Source organism: Eleginops maclovinus, chromosome 21 (genome assembly GCF_036324505.1).
Source record: "Eleginops maclovinus isolate JMC-PN-2008 ecotype Puerto Natales chromosome 21, JC_Emac_rtc_rv5, whole genome shotgun sequence".
NCBI lineage: Eukaryota > Metazoa > Chordata > Actinopteri > Perciformes > Eleginopidae > Eleginops > Eleginops maclovinus.
The window spans coordinates 11,055,557-11,064,251 of record NC_086369.1 but is presented as its reverse complement, the minus strand read 5'-3'; the positions used below and the strand labels follow the sequence as shown (position 1 = coordinate 11,064,251).

The 8,695-nt window shown below is 42.2% G+C and overlaps 1 long non-coding RNA gene across 1 annotated transcript in view; it reads left to right on the top strand.

The window, feature by feature from the left end:
• The first annotated feature begins 5,277 nt into the window (after positions 1 to 5,277).
• LOC134883796 (uncharacterized) overlaps positions 5,278 to 8,695 on the top strand; it is a 63,119-nt gene continuing 59,701 nt past the window's right edge. The window contains exons 1-2 of the long non-coding RNA XR_010168332.1: positions 5,278 to 5,340; positions 6,284 to 6,346. This is a non-coding gene — a long non-coding RNA (uncharacterized LOC134883796). The remainder of the gene's footprint in view (positions 5,341 to 6,283; positions 6,347 to 8,695) is intronic.

Sequence of the window (8,695 nt, the reverse complement as noted above, 5' to 3'; positions counted from 1 at the left end):
TGAGATAGCATCCATAATTAGGACTTCCATCCCTGTTTCCGCTTCTGCTTCACCCATCTCTAACTGCAGAAATGGTTATGATGCAGTGAAAGAGTTACTGCCGTCTGACCCTGAACAACGCCTTGTTTTCTAGATGCAAAACAATGAGCAGGCAGTTTGCAGCTGCCAGTCAGCTTCCTGTACGCTAAATATATACTGTGCTGTCATTTATGTTGACATTCCATTTGTTTGCCTTGACACACACATATTTGGTCCGTGTGCACTTGCACCGCCTCACTGTCCCGGGGAATAAAAGACATGGTGCTTCGGCAGTATTTATGTATTTATGGATTTATACAGAACATCCCAGGCCACACGTTCTGCTGAAGGGAACAGAATGGCTCCAGCAAAGCGTCTCCGTTGAAAATCTACATGGGAATAAATCCTATAATCTCTCCCCAGTTTGCACACTAGACTGGCTGAGAGCAATTACTCTGACAAAGAAGGCATTTTTTCTCCTCCTTCTTCTTCATCCTCTCTGCCTTGTGTCAAATTAATCCTCTGAACTTTCCTAAAGATCGTCTATTCCCTTTTTCTGCCTGAGAATGCAGCCACTCTGTTTTCTTTCTTCCTCTTTCCTCTTTTTTCAGATATGGTACTAGAGAGAGGAGATTGCCTTCCGAATGAAACAGCTGTCAAGAATTCCCAGTGTCTCCATGCGCTTTCTCCCTATTTGTTCTACCTGACCCCCCCCCCCCCCTCATCTCCCAACCCCACTCTCGGCAAGAGAAGGCCTTATCTGCTCTCGGTGGGATCCTCACAGGTGCTGAATGATGGGAGCACGGGAGGGTGGGGAAGGGGGTTCGTCGAGAGGAAGAGGGAGGCGAAGAGAGGAGGAGTAAGAGCGGATTAAAAAGAGGAGCACAAGCGTTCCTTTTGACAACCGGGGAAGGAAGGCGGGGTTAGGCCGCTGTTGGTGATTATTTAACGATGCAGGAGGGGTGGGGTGAGGGGTGGGAGCTTGACACCTGTGGGGGAGTACACAGGGAGAGGGTGGAGTCTGGGAAAAAGGGGGTGACCATCTGTTGCAGTCACAGGCGAGCATTCAGCCCAGTCCAAAAATGTTAATGGTGTGCCGATGATGCATATCAACCGCACATCTGCGCACTCTGCGTCCTCCTGTCCTCTCAACACTCGATTCATACCTGCTCCCCCTGCTCTGGATGTTTCTTGTATATCAGTGATTAGCATTATCCTCTTGGGCTGTTTGATTTTCTCCTCCATGTTAAAGTTTCATTATTGTTTTATTGATTCTTGCTTTAATTGACCTGGTAGCATAAATGCCCCCAAACCAAACAATCCATACTCTAAGTGGCTCTAATTTGATTTTCCTTTTGTTTTTGTTTTATACATTAATCTGAATTTGATTGTGGATGCAGTGGAGCAGGGATGATGAATTGTTTCTTCCGCAGCAGCTGCCATACGGCAAGGTTACAGGAGTTAACTTTAGAAGAGAAAGAATGGAAACAACGCACTGTACAGAGACGCATTGTTAGTAAGAGCAAGGTTATTGGATGTATATACATTTGCATATCTATGGTATGGTTGTTTTAACGGCACTGCAGCTTAACAACATTGCCACAAGCAGAGAAATATTAAGATGGATTTTAAGACTCATTAAGTTAAAAAGGAGGCGAGAGTCTACTCATTTGGAAATGTGTGTTTGTCTCACTAAAGTTAAAGTGATGTGAACTCAAACTCAACTTCTTTTTACTCTTTATTTCCTATAGGTGCTGTTTGGTTTCTCTGGTTTATTGACGTAGAGTCATAAAAGCACAAATATGTCCCTCAAGTTACAATATTATAGATGCGGAACAATGTAGAAACCTCACTCTGCTAGTTAATATTGCATTCCTTCACTTCCATGCACTTCGTTTGCAGTCGCTCTGCGGAGTGTTCCTTTAACTATGTTGTGGATTTCAATCACACATTTTCTGCTTCTCCTCCGTTATGCTACAGACTCTTTGCTTTGATTCTAAAGCACATGTGGGCCCCATCCCACCGCCTCCCTTCTCCACAGTGACAGTGAGTATCTTTAATGGTGACGCTGTTTTGTTTTTCCTGTCTCTGGGGATAGATAATGGGGAGCGTTCCCCTTCTGAGGCGCACAGGCCAGGAGAGGCTCTGTAAACATGGGGGAATGAAGATTAATCACACACTAGAGATGGTGTTCCCACTTTAATAATCAGTATTGATTACTGTCACCTTACATCTGCACCAACAGCTGCTGTGAGGGGGGGCCCGTCGCCCAAGGCTGGTCCACCTCACACTTCCTCAGTTAAATCATTGTGTATTCATCGGAGAATAGAGGGTTAGCCTGAAATACACTCCAATAAATATTCTTTATTGTCTATCAAACAGTAAAACTATATGAGCGTATTTTGCTTTACTGCCACACAGGGTAAATCAGCCTCAACCTCATGAACATGAATGTTTATTCTAAATGCTTGGGTCAAATCCCACTGGTCTCTTTCATCCAAAAGTATTGAATGTAGCATTTTATGGCCAAAATATAAGACTAACTTCCCAAACTAGTGTGACCTGCAAAGGTATCATTGCTTTTAGCATTAGGAACGTGGGTGTGTGCAATTTGGCTTTTTTTTTTTGTATCTGTTCAGGACAATTTAGTCTATTCACAAATTGCTAACAATGTTCAGGCTGATTAATAACATTTCCAAACCTAATTTTTTTAAATATATTTGTTGAAATTATCCTACAGCTCCTAGAGTAATTCATAAAAGGCTCTGATAAGAAAAACACATGATCTGTTGCTGAACACAAAACACATGGCCTCATCAGGTTTGTTAATTTAACACAAAAAAGAAAGCAAAGAAGCACAAACTGATATCCCCTGACAGCAACACACTATAACAAATTCATATGAACCAGCCTGTTCAAGGTTATCGGAGCTGAGACAACAACTAAAGTTATCAAGGTAACTTATCAAGGCTGTGTGTGGGCGAGATCATTTTGCAAGTGAGCTTGTGACGATTTGACTGTTCTCATTTATCTTAAAGTATTCACATTGTGAGGCTGGCGGGAGTAACGCAGTAAAAGGCAGGTGACATGTTTCACCATGTTCGGAGCTTACAATTGTCCTGCCCACAGTGTGTGTACTATGTAAAACTTGCTGCAGTTGACTCCATTTGCTAGTGATTCAAGGAAATAGAGAACCCTGCCCCTGCGTGTATTAGCTTATATTACCACCGCTGCTACAGAAATGATTAATGACATAAAGTCATTCAAATTATTTTTGAAAAACAATCTCATATTTCGTATGTTGAAACAGGTTAATAATCACAAAATAGAAGTGTTTTTAGTGTGTTTGGAACATACTCTATGTTGTTATTTAAGATAACAGGCAGCAGCTTTTTCTTCTTTCCTGCAGATGTTTTGGGTGGACTGGGGTTGGGGGGAGACAAAAGGCTATTCATTCCCCCTCTGTGGTTTTTTGCTATTAATCCCTCCTCCTGCACAAGTTTTTGCTCTCTGAATAAATAATACTTTATCTCCAGTAGTCACGGGTCCTAAGAACAGATTCCAGTTCCTTAGAGGATGGGCAAACAAATCAGAAATGTAATAATTCCCCCTCCTGTTATTGGTAAGGATTTGTGGACCAAATGTCCACATTTACCGCAACAGTGATACAAGTGTGGTAGAGAAATAAATAAATAAAAACAACTTCAGTAATACCTGACCTCTGACCTGAGGCTGAGGCTTGCTGTTGTGAAGGGGGTTTGCACAGACACGGGGCTCGTGGGTAATGAGAAAAGAACAGCAGTGGGGTTTCTCTGAATGAGAACACGGAGCATTGCGACCCCAAGACGGCCTTTCTCCATCTCCAGAGCCCGGGGCAGGTCGGCTGGGAGATTGAGAGCCGGTAGGGACCGTTTGATTGGCGTCTACACTGTGTCGATCTGCACACAAACAGGAAAACTGATGTGGAATGTAACCACTTGAATGCAGTGGAGATTAAGCTTATAACAGGGGAGTTGTGAACTGAACTATGTTACATTGTCGATAACAGAAATGAGCCTGTAGGTAGAAAAGACAATCGATTAATGCATCAGCTGAAAAATGTACAAGAGAACTTGCATTGGAGATCGTTGCGCTGGGCAACAGGGAGTGCTGCGCTTTGCAGCTTATTGTGCTGGAATAATTATACAATCACGTTGTCATCTGTAAGTACAAGCCCGCACGCTTGGCCAAGGTCCATTAAAACTATTCAAAGAGCTACACCTCTCAGATAATTATGTGGAAAAACAACAGATCAATAATACCATTTATTTGGATTGGCTTTTAAAGTAGAGTTCATTCATGCATTTGTGTAAACATCATGGGGCAAAGAGCAAGGGGTAATATGTGATGAGTTTTGCTTTATGTGTGGAGGGTAATGATGATGAACTCTTAGTCCATTCTCCATACACTTACTGAACAGGTGCTATGATGGGATGATACAAATGCAGTCATAGCGGTGCCATTTAAAACATGTATCTGCAAAAACATGCAGCTGTTCACAGACTATTACAACTCCTTTTGAATTATTTGAGTTATGTGTTGGGATATCAGTCAAAAGATATCAGTGTTTAAGATTTTTCTTTTTGATAAATTAGGAATAAACAAGCTGAGGTGCTGTCACAAAGACTGCTGCTCTTTTTCTATAATTACTGGTCATGGGGATAAATAATGATTGACTACGTCCCCAGAAATATGACTACGCCTGCTATTATTCATACCGAAATGTACTCTGATGTTAGGTCAGCGTCTGACAGTGCTGGCCTGTCTGCTTGGGTTTGAGGTGTGAAATTCTATGATTGCGGTCAAAACTGGGATGTGAAAGGACAGAAAGAAAGGGGGGTGGGAGAGGGAGTGCAATTGTGTGTAATTTCACCCTGCTTATCTCTGTTAATAATCATCCCTGTGAAGATGTATGAAAATATGCTTTACAAGTGTCAGAGACATCCGTCAGCATGTCTAATGGAGCTGCTGGTCAATGAAAAATGCATCAGCTGATTCAGACGTGAGGGGGTGAAACATGTATTCCTTTCAATAAAGCAAGAAAACAGTAGCCTATTATTTTATTTATGAGCCACAGGGCAAACACATTTTTGTAATTGTAGCCATCAGGCACTTGGGTTTCAATGTTTTGGCCGAACACGGTAACGCGCCATATTGCATGACGTCTTCAAAGAATCCCAGGTGCGTCTGCTTAGCACTCATTACACCTGTTAAGTTATAGAACCGTCAACGCGATGCGACTGCATTAACGGGCACGGACAAGAAAAAAGAACTGAAGAAAAGGTAAATAGTGAGCCCTGGAACACTCCTGGATTAACAACAAATACAGTTTAATGTTTAATTATAACAAGAAAACAACTGCGTAGTTAAATACAGTTGTATCAGTGTTGCTAATGAGCTAGCGCTCGTAGCTAGAGCAGTTAGCTAGCTCTGATACAGGAGCGAACAAAGACAAACAAACAAATGACCGTCACAACAATTAGTGTGTTACATGGAAATGACATGGATGATACTTCGCCAGGAAGTCAGACAGTATCTGTCTTCTATAAAGTTCTGTCTCATGGTTGTGGCCATGGCCGTATGCAGGTTTTTGGAAATACCTAGGTCAAAAACAGAGCCCCCCCCCCCCGATTTAGAGATGTGCTTTTTAAAGCTTTTGGAAGCACATACAGAAGAGGCTGAAATGATCACGAAACGTCTGAAATGATGTTGACAATGTTTAATAAAATTCACATTAAATGTAATCATAAGGAAACAATAGATTTATTTAGTATGTGTTGATTATCCACGGAGAGGGCAGTTCAATGTAGACTCACTGAAATGACATGAATTAGATATGAGTGTTGATTGTTGGCAATACACCATCACATTCCAAACATGAATAGCCTTAAATAAGAAATATTTCAGGATTAATTTAGCATTGATGTTATACCTTTCTATCAAAAGCCAATGCAATCCTTCTGTGTCCAGAGGCATCCCAGCGCTGGAGAACTTTTTCAGGATCCAGTGCTCTGTTTCTATGGACGTGCATCATTGCAAGTCCTGAAAGCCTGTCATTTCCCATGCTTGATCGTAGCCAGGTCTTCAGCCGCCTCAATGCAGAGAATGACCTCTCACATGAACAGGTGGTCATTGGTAGTGTGAGGTAGATGGAGAGGATACAGTGGATGTTGGGGTAGTACTGTATTTCTATCTAATTCAATGTTTCTTTTGCTGTTGATTCCAGCACTGGTGGAGGTTGGTTGTACCTTCCATCTGTGAAGCTTCTGGTTGATGGAGTCTGGCTGAGGTAGGTCTTCACTGTACCATGACACCATCATTTCTTGCTTTTCCTTTTTAAGTCTAGACTGAAAGCTGAAGGTATTAGATATGTAGCACGCATAGCTGGCTCAGAGTTTTCCACAAACCTGGTGAGCTGGATTGAAGTGATCCAGAAAAGCACCCACTGTCTTCCCTCTGGAGCCCCAGCGTGTGTCCGACATGAGTGGGATGCCTCCTGTTTTTCTTTTGTCACTTAACTGTGTTTCCTTGCTTCCTTGTGGTTGTTCTTGTAACATGTTCTTCCTAACAGCAGACGCAGAGAAAAACACTGCAACATTCTCAATGGTAGCCACGGTGTTCGTGATTAGGGGGATGTCAGATCATCCATGGACAACCACAAAATTGAGTGCGTGGCTTCAGCAATGGGTGAATAGTGCCCGTGGTTGAAGCTCCCTAATGCGTTGTTGTACCCCACTCACATGCCCACTCATTGTGCTGGCTCCATCATAGCCCTGCCCTCTGAGATATTCAATCTCCAGACCCCACTTCTCCAACTGAGACAGGATTGCTTCTGTAATAGATGCAGCATCTTGTTTGGCAAGAGGACATAAACCCAATAACTTTTCACAAATGTCGGCTCCATTGTCCTGGTTTATGTAGCCTGACCCTCTCAGAATCTTCATATTTTTAGTAGTTGGTTTCATGCTGAGTAGCATCATAGTAACTATAGCAACAGCATGAGATGACACACCACGTTTTAACGTAGTCAGCGCTTGGTTCAGTTTGTGCTAAGCGCAGCGTCCTGAGGCATGTCCTCGCGGGGGGACAGTTTCCAGGGTTGAAATGATTCCCATGTGTTGGTTGTCCATGACCTTTGTGAATTGTACCCACAAGGTCTGCTTTTAGCTTTTGTGTCTATCTCCATTCTTTTGTTTTAAAACTTACAAAAACAGTCATTAACGTACTCCAAGTGTGAGTATTGTTTTCGATACATTAATGTTTGGACCAATGCAGTATTCAGTGCTGGCCTGTATCAGAATACAAGGTTTGCAGCACTAGCCTATATATTTTAACATTGAGAATACACAACACTGCTGCAGTTGTGTGTTTATGATATGTGCAGTGTTATCTACCATTTTGGGAAACCCATGAATTTCGCTCTCTGTTGAGTTTACTCTTCTACTCTCGACTCCCGCGTTTACTTGCGCTATCTTGTACCTTTTTATAGAACCAAGAAAGTCCATGTTATTGAAACCATTTTGTCATTGATTCATCTTTCTTGTATTTTTACTTCTTATTACATTTGAATCTATCCGGAAATGCTGCTTCGGTTGCCATGAGTCCCACTTATCTCACTCTAATTCCACAAAACGACTGAAGGACTTCTCTTCTGTGATACATGAGAAACAGTTTTAGTGTCCTCTTTATAAACTCTAACAACACTTGCCGAACATTTTTGAAGGAGTTTCTTTAGCATGAACAAAAGGACCTTGGTTAAATTAAACCAGATTTGTTTTCTAATAGAAAAAAAAGTGTGAAGTTCTTGTGTATAATTATTTAGTAGAGGCAGGTCAGAATCATGGCTGTGGCATCAGTTAGTCAGTCCAGATGAGATACTTACATGAATGAAACACGAGTTACATTTAAGGCTAGAATTATTGGAATAATTATCAAACTACCATCACCGTGATAAAAAGTTCTAATGTCCTCTGTAGCCCCTTTAAGAATCAGCTAATGGCCAATACCTTTTAAAGCAGGATAAGGATTAACATACCTCTTTGCGCAGAGTAATCCAGTGATAGGTGAGGGTGATCAGATTGTATCACTGTGCTCGGTAATCCAATTCCTTATAATAACTTTCGGCAGGTAATCAGCAATTTACAATGGATTATCTTTTGAGAGTGACCTTTTCAACCCTGTTAATCTATTACGATTCACCCAGGTGTAATTTCACATTAAACTGGGTGACAATTCATTAGGTGGGTGCACTGGCTTCTGAGTGCTCCACCCGCTGCAATTACAGCCCGTAGCGGAGGGCCCTGACCCTGGAATGAGCCCGCAGTCATGCCGACTAATGGAAGTAGAGGACTGTGGGGACAAGATGGCTGTCGCACTTTCAACGAAGGGTCTGACCGCCCTGACAAGTGAGGACGGGTCTCTTGTAATCATTTAGCGAGGGACGGTAACATTAGGAATGACCAGAGGAAATGGAGATCAGATGGAGAGTGAAAAGGGGAGCGCTGAGGATGAGTGCTTGTCGTGGAATGAGGCTCAGATGGTACATCTTTTTCAAGAGGGCTGTTTTAATGGCCAGACTTGTCTTTTTTTCCTTGTGAGTACAGTATGTTAAAGCAGAGTAATATTTTAAATGGCTTGG